Below are 16,630 nucleotides of genomic sequence, written 5' to 3'. Positions count from 1 at the left end.
AATCTACAAAATAAATACTGTTAAAAATGTCCAAAACAGTTGCATTTCCCATGAATCCCCTCTGTATGTGACATTGTCTTAGAAAAAAAATGATAAATAGAAGAATAATTCTTATATGCAAATATAGAAAAGAAATGCAAATAGGTCTTTCTCTATACTGGATCCGGCTATTACTCATTAGCCCCATACAGCCATGAGTTTACGGTAACAGACAGACAGGGCCACAATCAGGGGGACAGACAGGAGCAAGGGCCCGGCCTATGCAGGAAGTCCAGACTCAAAAAAGGGTGGAGCTTCCTGCTAAATGTCTAGAGTTTTTGGTTGAGGGCAGATACATCCCTTTCAGAGTCGCAGCTATTCATTTACTAACTGTCTTATATAATTGGCAGTGCAGGGGGACCCATGATTCGGGCCAATGGGTGGGTTTGGGACAAGCTATTCCTGCCGCCCACCCGCGACCTAAATGTGCCCCGCTTCTGCCCCCAGAGATGGGGCAGGTTGGGTATGGGTATATAATAGTGATGTACGGGTTGAGTTTTACGCGACCTACACTGACCCTAACCTGCCCACTCCCAACCCAACCCAGCTAGTCCCCTATATTTATAGACCCACCCACCCACTGATGATGTCACAAAAGGGGCGGGGACAGGCACGTGCTATAAATAAGAGAGCCAGAACCAGTAAGCCAGCAGTGTAAGGTGCCCAGGTGGGGCTCGACCTGTCTGCGACCTGAAAATGTTGTGCAGTGGTTGGCCTGACCCGCACTTCACTAGGGGGCGGGGTCAGGCATTGGTTGGGTGCGGGTGGGTTAGGATTAACTATTTGTTGACCCACACATCACTGGGATGGTCCCCTGGGAAACACAGGGGTCTTGTGCTGAATAGGTTTCTGCCTTGGGGAGAGTGTAGTCACAAAGTTGTGAAATTCATTTCCCAGAATCCTCTAATAAACCTAGGACTGTTTTTCACTATAGATGAAATCTTTGCCGTATCACAGCTGTGTATCCCGAGTGGGAGTCAGAATATTGGCACCAATAAATGTGGCTCCTTACAGCCCCCCCAGGCATTTGCCAGGACCCACAGATTGCCAGCCCGGGCCTGTGTCTATCCGTTATCTGCCAATACCTCACACACACACAATCGCTGCTCTATTACAACTCGTATCCGTAGGGCCTGCAGCCTTAATTACCTTATAGAATGCAATTAAACTAAAGGCAACGTTTTATCCGTATGAACTCTACAGGTGAAGGCAATTTATGTGCTAATCTCCGCCGTCCTTGGCTACCAGGAAAGTCCTTCTAGATGGTTGTATATACACTCACATACATATACTTTATATACTGACTGTGTGTCTCTTTGTACTCTCTGTACTGCTGCTTCCGACTCCTGCAAACATATAGCTGAACAGAAACGGAAAAAACAAATACAGGTATAGGACCCGTTATCCAGAATGCTAGGGACCAAGGGTATTCCAGACAAGGGGTCTTTCCGTAATTTGGATCTTCATACCTTAAGTCTTCTAAAAATCAATAAAACATTAATTAAACCCAATAGGATTGTTCTGCCCCCAATAAGGGGTAATTATATCTTAGTTGGGATCAAGTACAGGTACTGTTTTATTATTACAGAGAAAAGGGAATCATTTAACCATTAAATAAACCCAATAGGGCTGTTCTGCCCCAATAAGGGGTAATTATATCTTAGTTGGGATCAAGTACAGGTACTGTTTTATTATTACAGAGAAAAGGGAATCATTTAACCATTAAATAAACCCAATAGGGCTGTTCTGCCCCAATAAGGGGTAATTATATCTTAGTTGGGATCAAGTACAGGTACTGTTTTATTATTACAGAGAAAAGGGAATCATTTAACCATGAAATAAACCCAATAGGGCTGTTCTGCCCCCAATAAGGGGTAATTATATCTTAGTTGGGATCAAGTACAGGTACTGTTTTATTATTACAGAGAAAAGGGAATCATTTAACCATTAAATAAACCCAATAGGGCTGTTCTGCCCCCAATAAGGGGTAATTATATCTTAGTTGGGATCAAGTACAAAGTACTGTTTTATTTTTACAGAAAAAACAGAAATCAATTTAAAAAATCTGAATTATTTGATTAAAATGGAGTCTATGGGAGACAGGCGTTCCGTAATTCGGAGCTTTCTGGATATCGGGTTTCTGGATAAATGATCCCTTACCTGTACTGCTTTCAATAGCGATTACATTTAAATTGAAGTTTGAACATGAAATGTGTAAGAAAGCTGCTTGGAATAACTATATTTGGGTGGAGTTGCCCTTTAAACATAACAACAAGTAGTTGGGAATGGTTCAGGCTACAGGTATTATGCCTTCCCCCCCCCAATGCTCTTTAGCCAAGAAGAGAAATGGTACCGATGAGCCCCAGTAACTGCCGCCATTGTGCCCCCAGCCCCTCCGGCCTCAGAGCCAGGGCCCATTTCAGTAAATCTCCATCTAAATGTCGCCATAATAGCCGCAGATATACGGGCCGGCCCACAAGGATGAAATGTTCTGACCTTTTCAGCGCATGATTGAGAGACGGCTCCGGCCAGCCCTGGTTATGGGAAAGGTCAGAACATCCACACTGAGTCCTAATAACATTTCTCCTAAGGAACCCAGCACGACTATCAGTCACAGGGACACGGCGCCGGTACCGCTAGTCTGTCACTGTGAGGCCCACGTTCCTGTGATGGATCCAGCAGGGCCTGGGGCTCAGAGCAAAGACATGTCGCTCAATCTATCCCTTCCCAATGGAATGTGTAACTGCACCTCTCTCCCACTGGGCTGTACCGCATTCCCCCTCTGCTGGGACAGGGAGTCTGTGACTCGCATTCCCCCTCTGCTGGGACAGGGAGTCTGTGACTCGAACAGTGGGCCGGGACTAGAATAGTGATGGCAGCTTACAGTCAGGGACAGGGAGTCTGTGACTCGAACAGTGGGCGGGACTAGAATATTTATGGCAGCTTACAGGGGGATGAGCAGGGAGTCTGTGACTCAAGCAGTGGGCGGGACTAGAATATTTATGGCAGCTTACAGGGGGATGAGCAGGGAGTCTGTGACTCAAGCAGTGGGCGGGACTAGAATAGTGATGGCAGCCTACAGTCAGAGGGACAGGGAGTCTGTGACTCAAGCAGTGGGCGGGACTAGTATACTTATGGCAGCTTACAGGGGGATGAGCAGGGAGTATGTGACTCAAGCAGTGGGCGGGACTAGAATACTTATGGCAGTGCACACTCGGGGCTAGTATGATATAGGGCTGATCGCACAATCTGGGCTAGTATGATATAGGGCTGAGCACACACTCAGGGCTAGTATGAAATAGGGCTGAGCGCACACTCTGGGCTAGTGTGATCTAGGGCTGAGCGCACACTCAGGGCTAGTATGATATAGGGCGGAGCGCACACTCTGGGCTAGTATGATATAGGGCTGATCGCACAATCTGGGCTAGTATGATATAGGGCTGATCGCACAATCTGGGCTAGTATGATATAGGGCTGATCGCACAATCTGGGCTAGTATGATATAGGGCTGATCGCACAATCTGGGCTAGTATGATATAGGGCTGAGTGCACACTCTGGGCTAGTATGATATAGGGCTGAGCGCACAATCTGGGCTAGTATGATATAGGGCTGAGCGCACACTCTGGGCTAGTATGATATAGGGCTGAGCGCACACTCAGGGCTAGTATGATATAGGGCTGAGCGCACACTCTGGGCTAGTATGATATAGGGCTGAGCGCACACTCTGGGCTAGTATGATATAGGGCTGAGTGCACACTCTGGGCTAGTATGATATAGGGCTGAGCGCACACTCTGGGCTAGTATGATATAGGGCTGAGCGCACACTCTGGGCTAGTATGATATAGGGCTGAGCGCAAACTCTGGGCTCGTGTGATATAGGGCGGAGCGCACACTCTGGGCTAGTATGATATAGGGCTGAGCGCACACTCTGGGCTAGTATGATATAGGGCTGATCGCACAATCTGGGCTAGTATGATATAGGGCTGATCGCACAATCTGGGCTAGTATGATATAGGGCTGAGCGCACACTCTGGGCTAGTATGATATAGGGCTGAGCGCACACTCTGGGCTAGTATGATATAGGGCTGAGCGCACACTCTGGGCTAGTATGATATAGGGCTGAGCGCACACTCAGGGCTAATATGATATAGGGCTGAGCGCACACTCTGGGCTAGTATGATATAGGGCTGAGCGCACACTCAGGGCTAGTATGATATAGGGCTGAGCGCACAATCTGGGCTAGTATGATATAGGGCTGAGCGCACACTCTGGGCTAGTATGATATAGGGCTGAGCGCACACTCAGGGCTAGTATGATATAGGGCTGAGCGCACACTCTGGGCTAGTATGATATAGGGCTGAGCGCACACTCTGGGCTAGTATGATATAGGGCTGAGCGCACACTCAGGGCTAGTATGATATAGGGCTGAGCGCACACTCTGGGCTAGTATGATATAGGGCTGAGCGCACACTCTGGGCTAGTATGATATAGGGCTGAGCGCACACTCAGGGCTAGTATGATATAGGGCTGAGCGCACACTCAGGGCTAGTATGATATAGGGCTGAGCGCACACTCAGGGCTAGTATGATATAGGGCAGAGCGCACACTCAGGGCTAGTATGATATAGGGCTGAGCGCACACTCTGGGCTAGTATGATATAGGGCTGAGCGCACACTCAGGGCTAGTATGATATAGGGCTGAGCGCACACTCAGGGCTAGTATGATATAGGGCTGAGCGCACAATCTGGGCTAGTATGATATAGGGCTGAGCGCACACTCTGGGCTAGTATGATATAGGGCTGAGCGCACACTCAGGGCTAGTATGATATAGGGCTGAGCGCACACTCTGGGCTAGTATGATATAGGGCTGAGCGCACACTCAGGGCTAGTATGATATAGGGCTGAGCGCACACTCTGGGCTAGTATGATATAGGGCTGAGCGCACACTCTGGGCTAGTATGATATAGGGCTGAGCGCACACTCTGGGCTAGTATGATATAGGGCTGAGCGCACACTCTGGGCTAGTATGATATAGGGCTGAGCGCACACTCTGGGCTAGTATGATATAGGGCTGAGCGCACACTCAGGGCTAGTATGATATAGGGCTGAGCGCACACTCAGGGCTAGTATGATATAGGGCTGAGCGCACACTCTGGGCTAGTATGATATAGGGCTGAGCGCACACTCTGGGCTAGTATGATATAGGGCTGAGCGCACACTCTGGGCTAGTATGATATAGGGCTGAGCGCACACTCTGGGCTAGTATGATATAGGGCTGAGCGCACACTCAGGGCTAGTATGATATAGGGCTGAGCGCACACTCAGGGCTAGTATGATATAGGGCTGAGCGCACACTCTGGGCTAGTATGATATAGGGCTGAGCGCACACTCTGGGCTAGTATGATATAGGGCTGAGCGCACACTCAGGGCTAGTATGATATAGGGCTGAGCGCACACTCAGGGCTAGTATGATATAGGGCTGAGCGCACACTCAGGGCTAGTATGATATAGGGCAGAGCGCACACTCTGGGCTAGTATGATATAGGGCTGAGCGCACACTCTGGGCTAGTATGATATAGGGCTGAGCGCACACTCAGGGCTAGTATGATATAGGGCTGAGCCAACACTCAGGGCTAGTATGATATAGGGCTGAGCGCACAATCTGGGCTAGTATGATATAGGGCTGAGCGCACACTCTGGGCTAGTATGATATAGGGCTGAGCGCACACTCAGGGCTAGTATGATATAGGGCTGAGCGCACACTCTGGGCTAGTATGATATAGGGCTGAGCGCACACTCAGGGCTAGTATGATATAGGGCTGAGCGCACACTCAGGGCTAGTATGATATAGGGCACATTGGATATATTTCCATTTCCCGGGAAGTTATAATTAGACACAACCCACGTGTGACACAACTTGGAATGGTTTCCAGTTGGACAATGTACCCCATTCAGACGCGGGTTCCCCCCCGGCATGTAAGTGGCAGATGGTTGAGGAGATTTCCCAGTATGAGTATTGGCATCACGTGCTCAGGGAACAGCTTCCCCCCTCTCATTGGCTCCTATACAGTATCCCCAGCACTCAGGGATCTGTCAGGGGCCCCGTGCCCAATCCCTGTTAGGGGCAACATTTAGGAACTCGCCTTGTCACCACGTTGATAACTGATCCCTTTCCAGAGCTCTGTGAGTACAATATGGATAATTACCCACAATAAAAACAATGTTGCAGTAACTAGGGGACTGGTAGGGCCCTCGACGCTCGGTAGGGCTGGAATGTTCTATGTACATGGAGGCTTTCATTGGCTCTGGCTTTTATTTTGGAAAGAGTTTCTAGTTTCTTCTTTACCTTGTTCTCCCCCTGTGAACTGAGAATTTTGTATTTCTGTATATTAACAGAACCCTTGGCAGTGATGCCCTCTGTATTGGAGACATGCAGTCTGCCCGGTGTGCCAGGGAATGGCTTATTGGCATTAGTCAGTGACTGTATGGAGCCCAGCAGTGATTGGCCAGTCAGACTTGGGGTGTTCCCAGTTATCTCCCAAGTTGGGGGGATACCTCAGGCTACATATTGGCTTTGCTGTTCTGGTTTTGAATTATGAATGATTTTTTTCCGGCGGCTCCCAAATTTGGAATTTTGGCAGCTATCGGGTTGCTAGGGTCCAATTTAACATAGCAACCAAGCAGTGGTTTGAATAAGAGACAGGAATATGAATAGGAGAGGGCCTAAATAGCAAGATAAGTAATAAAAAGTAACAATAGCAATAAAATTGTAGCCTGAAGAATCATTGTATTTTGGCTGCCGGGGTCAGCGACCCCCATTTAGAAAACTAGAAAGAGTCAGAATACGAAGTTATTGATGTTACTGTGTATGTCCAATGTATGTAACCCACTTATTGTACAGCGCTGCGGAATATGTTGGCGCTTTATAAAAAAATGTTAATAATAATAATAGGAAGGCAAATCATTAAAAAACTATGGAAAACCAATTGAAAAGTTGCTAAGAATGGGCCATTCTATAATGGCTGCCGAGTCCCTTGTATATGGGGGTACAGAGAGCAGCCTGTTAGTTACTGGCATCACTCGTTGGCGCTACTGAGTGACAGGGGAACCACATACGGGCGAGTGAACTCTGCTCTTTTGTCGCTGCTCGCCCTCTCTCTCCCCGAGCACTCTCCCCCCCCAAGCACTCTCTCCCCCACCGTCTAATGTCTCTTTTGTATATGTTCAAAACCAAAATGTTCTGAGGCCCTTTTGAGCCACTAAAGGGGCAGTAAAACTGTGACACTGGCTGTAAAGGGGCCCTGTGTGGCGCATTGTGAGCGCGGCTATAAGAACGTGAAATGGAACCCAGCGGGTCTCCTGACTGCAACAAAGTCAGGTCAATAAAGAACATATTCATTGCTGATAGGCACGCGCTTGTGCCTCGCTCCCACCCTGGGGGGGGCAAGAACAAATGGGCCCCAACTGAGCGAGCTGCGCTTTTAACCCCGTGTGAGAGGCAGCTTCGTCTCTAGCACATTGGCCTTGTATCATGGCGGCTAGTGGTCAGTGTCAGTAGGGTGGGCTCAGCTGTGGGTGGGCTTAGGTGTGGGTGGGCTCAGGTGTGGGTGGGCTCAGCTGTGGGTGGGCTCAGGTGTGGGTGAGCTCAGGTGTGGGTGAGCTCAGGTGTGGGTGGGCTCAGGTGTGGGTGAGCTCAGGTGTGGGTGGGCTCAGGTGTGGGTGGGCTCAGCTGTGGGTGGGCTCAGCTGTGGGTGGGCTCAGGTGTGGGTGAGCTCAACTGTGGGTGGACTCAGGTGTGGGTGGGCTCAGGTGTGGGTGGGCTCAGGTGTGGGTGAGCTCAGGTGTGGGTGAGCTCAGGTGTGGGTGGGCTCAGGTGTGGGTGAGCTCAGGTGTGGGTGGGCTCAGGTGTGGGTGAGCTCAGATGTGGGTGAGCTCAGGTGTGGGTGGGCTCAGGTGTGGGTGAGCTCAGGTGTGGGTGGGCTCAGGTGTGGGTGGGCTCAGGTGTGGGTGAGCTCAGGTGTGGGTGAGCTCAGGTGTGGGTGGGCTCAGGTGTGGGTGAGCTCAGGTGTGGGTGGGCTCAGGTGTGGGTGGGCTCAGCTGTGGGTGGGCTCAGCTGTGGGTGGGCTCAGGTGTGGGTGAGCTCAACTGTGGGTGGGCTCAGGTGTGGGTGGGCTCAGGTGTGGGTGGGCTCAGGTGTGGGTGAGCTCAGGTGTGGGTGAGCTCAGGTGTGGGTGGGCTCAGGTGTGGGTGGGCTCAGGTGTGGGTGGGCTCAGGTGTGGGTGAGCTCAGGTGTGGGTGAGCTCAGGTGTGGGTGGGCTCAGGTGTGGGTGAGCTCAGGTGTGGGTGGGCTCAGGTGTGGGTGGGCTCAGGTGTGGGTGAGCTCAGGTGTGGGTGGGCTCAGGTGTGGGTGAGCTCAGGTGTGGGTGAGCTCAGGTGTGGGTGGGCTCAGGTGTGGGTGGGCTCAGGTGTGGGTGGGCTCAGGTGTGGGTGAGCTCAGGTGTGGGTGAGCTCAGGTGTGGGTGGGCTCAGGTGTGGGTGAGCTCAGGTGTGGGTGGGCTCAGGTGTGGGTGGGCTCAGGTGTGGGTGAGCTCAGGTGTGGGTGGGCTCAGGTGTGGGTGAGCTCAGGTGCAGTCTGGATCAACATACACTATAATGATAATATTGTGCTTATTATTTTTATTTATATTGGCAAAGCTTTGCTCCACATTTCTTTCCAGTGACAATATTTGGCTGGTCAGTACCGGCCACTGTAACTCCATGACTTACGTCACCTTTTTATTGGCTAGTGACCATGCTCTGAGTATGTGTAGCAGCTCCTCGTAACCCTGGGCAGGGTCGGACTGGGCCGCCGGGACACCGGGAAAAATCCCGGTGGGCCCCAGCTCTAGTGGGCCTCGGCGGCTTAGACCTGACCCTTGCCAACGCTCCCCCTGCCCGACCGCTCCTGCCCCGACACGTTAAATTTAGGCGCTCAGGGGAGGACATCGGGGGGGGGCCCTGTGAGGGGGGTTAGGGGGGGCGGTGCAGTGGTGGGCCCCTGGGGCGGGAGCCCCGGTGGGCCCTTCACCCCCCAGTCCGACCCTGACCCCGGGCAAGAATCCCGCACAACCATGGCTGCCCCACAGGAGGAAAGGGATATAAATATAAAAATTTCCCCTGTACTGGGAGTAGTATGGGGTTAATGTATAATTATTAAACTGTTAATTGGTTTCCCTTTGATTCAGCTTCAGCTTTGCCTTAACTTCCATTGTGACTCTAAGGGGGCCATAAATGGGCAGATTTCAGCTGCTGAGTTGGGCCCTTCAGACCAATTTGTATGTTGTGTATGGGGACTCTTAATGGCCACAAATTGTCCAGATTGTGATGGGGCAGGTTTGATGTTCCAGTTAGATCAGGATCACATTGGCTCATTGGCCCGACGTAGCCTATGCCCACTGCTGTAATTTGATTGGTTGGCCCTGGGGCTAAAAGATTGAATGAGCCTGATATCACCCACCTTTAGGTATTGGGAGAAGATCTGTTTGTTTGGCGACCTCGCCCAATGAGTGGCTCTTACTGTGTATGGCCGTATATATAGGCGTTATAAACATGAGGAATGGATACGCCCACCACCCTCAAATATCCATGTTATAATAACCCTGTGTGCCACACCCCCTCGTTAACACTCTCCCCATTTAAGGCTTCTCTCTCAGAGGCAAAACTCTCTTCAGATCCTGCGAATAAAACACCTGGGCTGCACGGTGATTGGTCAAAAAAAAGTGGGTGGGGTTTTCTCAAATGTGGGCGTGTGCTTATTTCTGTACTACTGCCTGCGCGTTCACAAGGTGAATTTGTGGCATTTTTGGACACTCATGACTTATAATAAGTCAATAAAGGGCAATAATTCATTGCACTTTATATTGCCCCGTGCCTGCCCTATCATCTCACTTATGACTTTCACTGTTCTGTTTGGTTGAAAGCCCAGCGGTTACAGAGGGTTCCCAGCCCAATCTGAGTAAAGCAGGGATATTTATAGCAGTGCGGGCAGCAGCAGTAGCTGGGGTAATTATATTCCCGCTGGAGTAAAGCAATACTTCCTGCCCCGCTCCTTATTGTGCCATCATCACAGCTTCAAAGCCTGACCCCTTGGCCCTCGCTCATTACACCCTGCCAGCTGGCTTCCTCCTCTTCCTGGGCCTATAGGAACACTGGGGCCATCTGTCTGTGTGGCACTGTGTACCCCTACACTACAACTCCCAGCAGTCCCCTCTGTCCCAAGCTCAAGCTGGGGGTCCCTAACCCTCGTAGGGGACCCATTTATTACATGTTGCTGTCAATTTTGGGATCCAGCACACACAGAATATTTAAATATATAAAAAATATATATATTATATGGGTAGGAGCTGCCATACTGTTTGCCTTAGACAGTACAGAATATGGATATAGCTGTTTAGTATTATTATTATTATGTATTTATAAGGTGCCATATCCCACAGTGCTGTACAATATGCATTGAAATGACAGGTTTGCCTGCAGTTGTAGAAAGAAGGGGGTCCGGCAAACACACAAATTGTAATGTTTCTCCTGATAAAGGGAGGTGTAAACAAAGTGTTATGTCTTTCTGGTGTCAATAAAGCTCCTTCCTCTAATTATTATGGGGTAACGTGGCCACGTGCGTGGCAGTCTCACCGCCATCACTAGAATGATAGGAGAAAATATTAGTTATATTAGTTCAACTGTTCATCCCAGATTCCATGCACACCAGTAACACCTACAAGAGGCGATGAGGGACCTGCCCTAAAGAGCTTACAGTTTAAAGGAAGCTCACAAATATTGTATCTGTATATTTTTATTTTATATATGGGAGGGAGCTGCCATACTCTCATTTCCTGTGTCAGAGGCTGTAGGGCAATACAATGGCGCCCTGATTGGATCCTCAGGTTATTATAAATGATGTTGGAACAGGTCAGGCTGAAAAGGGCCGTGACTGTCTCATAAATGGATGATGGAGACAGTTTAATCCAGCAATGGGTCATTGGATCCCCCCAGCCGGCCCCCCAGAGAGCCCTCTTGCACTGAGCCCTCGGCCCCATTAATCAGGTTACTGATGGGCTCAGGGCTAAAAGCAACTTAAATATTAATCATCACAGAGCTATTAAGGGTTGTTTGGCTCTCCAGTCAATTTGTGTGTCTCTTAGTGGCCCCTGCTCCTCAGCACTCTCCCGGTGGCTGTCTCTGGAGGCAGAGGAGGAAGGCTACAGAGGAGACAGTTAGGGGAGTCTCTCAGTGGCCCCTACTCCTCAGCACTCTCCCTGTGGCTGTCTCTGGAGGCAGAAGAGGAAGGCTGCAGATGAGACAGTTAGGGGAGTCTCTCAGTGGCCCCTACTCCTCAGCACTCTCCCTGTGTCTGTCCCTGGAGGCAGAAGAGAAAGGCTGCAGAGGAGACAGTTAGGGGAGTCTCGTTGGCCCTGCTCCTCAGCACTCTCCCTTTGTCTGTCTCTGGAGGCAGAGGAGGAAGGCTGCAGAGGAGACAGAAGAGGAGTCTCTCAGTGGCCCCTACTCCTCAGCACTCTCCCTTTGTCTGTCTCTGGAGGCAGAGGAGGAAGGCTGCAGAGGAGACAGAAGAGGAGTCTCTCAGTGGCCCCTACTCCTCAGCACTCTCCCGGTGGCTGTCTCTGGAGGCAGAAGAGGAAGGCTGCAGAGGAGACAGAAGAGGAGTCTCTCAGTGGCCCCTGCTCCTCAGCACTCTCCCTGTGGCTGTCTCTGGAGGCAGAAGAGGAAGGCTGCAGAGGAGACAGTTAGGGGAGTCTCTCAGTGGCCCCTGCTCCTCAGCACTCTCCCTGTGTCTGTCTCTGGAGGCAGAAGAGGAAGGCTGCAGAGGAGACAGTTAGGGGAGTCTCTCAGTGGCCCCTGCTCCTCAGCACTCTCCCTGTGGCTGTCTCTGGAGGCAGAAGAGAAAGGCTGCAGAGGAGACAGTTAGGGGAGTCTCTCGTTGGCCCTGCTCCTCAGCACTCTCCCTGTGGCTGTCTCTGGAGGCAGAGGTGGGTCTCTTAGTGGCCCCTGCTCCTCAACACTCTCCCTGGGGCTGTCTCTGGAGGCAGACGAAGAAGAAACAGAGGGGAAGAACATGTCATTGCAGAATGTTTGTACAGATGAGACACTCGGCTTCTGTCTGTCACTCTCGGCCTTTGTTGCTGACACAGAGCGTAGTCTCGCTTCCCATCCCAAATAAAAAAACCCCCCCTCCTGGGGATTTTATAAGGGAAGTATCACTGTGGGTATATAATATATAATAGGGGCTATATAATTCCCTATGGGTAGGGAGGGGGGCAGGCAGGAGTAGGAAGGCCACTGTATATATAATAGGGGCTATATAATTCCCTATGGGTAGGGAGGGGGGCAGGCAGGAGTAGGGAGCCCACTGTATATATAATAGGGGCTATATAATTCCCTATGGGTAGGGAGGGGGGCAGGCAGGGGTAGGAAGGCCACTGTATATATAATAGGGGCTATATAATTCCCTATGGGTAGGGAGGGGGGCAGGCAGGGGTAGGAAGGCCACTGTATATATAATAGGGGCTATATAATTCCCTATGGGTAGGGAGGGGGGCAGGCAGGGGTAGGAAGGCCACTGTATATATAATAGGGGCTATATAATTCCCTATGGGTAGGGGGGGGCAGGCAGGAGTAGGGAGCCCACTGTATATATAATAGGGGCTATATAATTCCCTATGGGTAGGGAGGGGGGCAGGCAGGGGTAGGGAGCCCACTGTATATATAATAGGGGCTATATAATTCCCTATGGGTAGGGAGGGGGGCAGGCAGGAGTAGGGAGCCCACTGTATATATAATAGGGGCTATATAATTCCCTATGGGTAGGGAGGGGGGCAGGCAGGGGTAGGAAGGCCACTGTATATATAATAGGGGCTATATAATTCCCTATGGGTAGGGGGGGGCAGGCAGGAGTAGGGAGCCCACTGTATATATAATAGGGGCTATATAATTCCCTATGGGTAGGGAGGGGGGCAGGCAGGGGTAGGAAGGCCACTGTATATATAATAGGGGCTATATAATTCCCTATGGGTAGTGGGGGCAGGAGTAGGAAGGCCACTGTATATATAATAGGGGCTATATAATTCCCTATGGGGGGCAGGGGTAGGAAGGCCACTGTATATACTGTATAATAGGGGCTATATAATTCCATATAGGTGGGGGCAGGGGTAGGAAGGCCACTGTATATACTGTATAATAGGGGCTATATAATTCCATATAGGTGGGGGCAGGGGTAGGAAGGCCACTGTAAATATAATAGGGGCTATATAATTCCATATAGGTGGGGGCAGGGGTAGGAAGGCCACTGTATATATAATAGGGGCTATATAATTCCATATGGGGGGGGGGCAGGGGTAGGAAGGCCACTGTATATATAATAGGGGCTATATAATTCCCTATGGGGGGGGGGGCAGGGGTAGGAAGGCCACTGTATATATAATAGGGGCTATATAATTCCATATGGGGGGGGGGGCAGGGGTAGGAAGGCCACTGTATATATAATAGGGGCTATATAATTCCCTATGGGGGGGGGGGCAGGGGTAGGAAGGCCACTGTAAATATAATAGGGGCTATATAATTCCCTATGGGGGGGGGGGGGCAGGGGTAGGAAGGCCACTGTAAATATAATAGGGGCTATATAATTCCATATGGGGGGGGGCAGGGGTAGGAAGGCCACTGTATATATAATAGGGGCTATATAATTCCCTATGGGGGGGGGGGCAGGGGTAGGAAGGCCACTGTAAATATAATAGGGGCTATATAATTCCCTATGGGGGGGGGGCAGGGGTAGGAAGGCCACTGTATATATAATAGGGGCTATATAATTCCCTATGGGGGGGGGGGGCAGGGGTAGGAAGGCCACTGTAAATATAATAGGGGCTATATAATTCCATATAGGTGGGGGCAGGGGTAGGAAGGCCACTGTATATATAATAGGGGCTATATAATTCCATATGGGGGGGGGCAGGGGTAGGAAGGCCACTGTATATATAATAGGGGCTATATAATTCCCTATGGGGGGGGGGGGCAGGGGTAGGAAGGCCACTTTATATATAATAGGGGCTATATAATTCCCTATGGGGGGCAGGCAGGGGTAGGAAGGCCACTGTATATATAATAGGGGCTATATAATTCCATATGGGGGGGGGGGCAGGGGTAGGAAGGCCACTGTATATATAATAGGGGCTATATAATTCCATATGGGGGGGGGGGGCAGGGGTAGGAAGGCCACAGGCTCCCTGCAGACAAATCCCAGGGTAGGAATGCAGAGTTGATCTATTCATCCAGCCCTGACACCCGCTGCATTCCTCGCCCCTCTATGGGGGTCACATGTCTCTAATCTCTTTTGAATTCAGATGGGCTATGGAAGAATTCATCAATCATTCCCAGGCAGCGGGATTAAAGGGCCTGTGTCCCACTCTTACTGTCCCCACTCCATGGGAATGTGATGCTGGGAGAGAGGCTCAGTCTGTAGGGTCAGGACTGGGAGAGGCCGACACTCAGCACCCACAGGGGATACGAGGAGGGACAGATACTCAGTAAGTACATGAGGGTACATGGGAGGTACATGGGAGGTACATGGGGGGTACATGGGGGGTACATGGGGGGTACATGGGGGTTACTGGGGTATCAACGTAAGGGCCACTGCCTGGCACAGCTGGTACATCTGTAACATAGGTACAGCTTCCAACTTTGTATCCCTTAGCCTTCCTGCACTTACTCACAGGCAGGGAAACCTATAGTAACTATGTACCCCTTATTCTTCCCAGGATACATACCTTCCTGCACTTACTCACAGGCAGGGAAACCTATAGTAACTATGTACCCCTTATCCTTCCCAGGATACATACCTTCCTGCACTTACTCACAGCCAGGGAAACCTATAGTAACTATGTATCCCTTATCCTTCCCAGGATACATACCTTCCTGCACTTACTCACAGCCAGGGAAACCTATAGTAACTATGTACCCCTTATCCTTCCCAGGATACATACCTTCCTGCACTTACTCACAGCCAGGGAAACCTATAGTAACTATGTATCCCTTATCCTTCCCAGGATACATACCTTCCTGCACTTACTCACAGCCAGAGAAACCTATAGTAACTATGTATCCCTTATCCTTCCCAGGATACATACCTTCCTGCACTTACTCACAGGCAGGGAAACCTATAGTAACTATGTACCCCTTATCCTTCACAGGATACATACCTTCCTGCACTTACTCACAGGCAGGAAAACCTATAGTAACTATGTATCCCTTATCCTTCCCAGGATACATACCTTCCTGCACTTACTCACAGGCAGGGAAACCTATAGTAACTATGTATCCCTTACCCTTATCCCTTATCCTTCCCAGGATACATACCTTCCTGCACTTACTCACAGGCAGGCAAACCTATTGTAACTATGTATCCCTTATCCTTCCCAGGATACATACCTTCCTGCACTTACTCACAGGCAGGCAAACCTATTGTAACTATGTATCCCTTATCCTTCCCAGGATACATACCTTCCTGCACTTACTCACAGGTAGGGAAACCTATAGTAAATATGTATCCCTTATCCTTCCCAGGATACATACCTTCCTGCACTTACTCACAGGTAGGGAAACCTATAGTAAATATGTATCCCTTATCCTTCCCAGGATACATACCTTCCTGCACTTACTCACAGGCAGGGAAACCTATAGTAACTATGTATCCCTTACCCTTATCCCTTATCCTTCCCAGGATACATACCTTTCTGCACTTACTCACAGGCAGGGAAACCTATAGTAACTATGTATCCCTTATCCTTCCCAGGATACATACCTTCCTGCACTTACTCACAGGCAGGGAAACCTATAGTAACTATGTATCCCTTACCCTTATCCCTTATCCTTCCCAGGATACATACCTTTCTGCACTTACTCACAGGCAGGGAAACCTATAGTAACTATGTATCCCTTATCCTTCCCAGGATACATACCTTCCTGCACTTACTCACAGGCAGGGAAACCTATAGTAACTATGTATCCCTTATCCTTCCCAGGATACATACCTTCCTGCACTTACTCACAGGTAGGGAAACCTATAGTAACTATGTATCCCTTATCCTTCCCAGGATACATACCTTCCTGCACTTACTCACAGGTAGGGAAACCTATAGTAACTATGTACCCCTTATCCTTCCCAGGATACATACCTTCCTGCACTTACTCACAGGTAGGGAAACCTATAGTAACTATGTACCCCTTATCCTTCCCAGGATACATACCTTCCTGCACTTACTCACAGGCAGGGAAACCTATAGTAACTATGTACCCCTTATCCTTCCCAGGATACATACCTTCCTGCACTTACTCACAGGCAGGGAAACCTATAGTAACTATGTATCCCTTATCCTTCCCAGGATACATACCTTCCTGCACTTACTCACAGGCAGGGAAACCTATAGTAACTATGTATCCCTTATCCTTCCCAGGATACATACCTTCCTGCACTTACTCACAGGCAGGGAAACCTATAGTAACTATGTATGCATGTATTAATTACATTTACAAATAACTGGCTAATGG

At 49.8% G+C, this 16,630-nt stretch overlaps 1 protein-coding gene across 2 annotated transcripts in view; it reads left to right on the top strand.

Annotated features, from left to right (window-relative positions):
- Positions 1 to 16,630, top strand: part of cntfr (ciliary neurotrophic factor receptor) — a 283,796-nt gene that overhangs the window by 113,248 nt on the left and 153,918 nt on the right. Inside the window, exon 1 of one of the 2 annotated variants that reach the window (XM_031892427.1) lies at positions 14,469 to 14,610. The exons of the other annotated variant lie outside the window; for it this stretch is intronic. The gene's annotated coding sequence lies outside the window, so the exon portion shown is untranslated. Of the gene's footprint in view, positions 1 to 14,468; positions 14,611 to 16,630 lie in introns of those variants that run through there. 2 annotated transcript variants of the gene reach the window in all.

This window comes from Xenopus tropicalis, chromosome 1 (assembly GCF_000004195.4).
Source record: "Xenopus tropicalis strain Nigerian chromosome 1, UCB_Xtro_10.0, whole genome shotgun sequence".
NCBI classification, from domain to species: domain Eukaryota; kingdom Metazoa; phylum Chordata; class Amphibia; order Anura; family Pipidae; genus Xenopus; species Xenopus tropicalis.
This window is presented reverse-complemented; position numbering and strand designations above follow the sequence as displayed.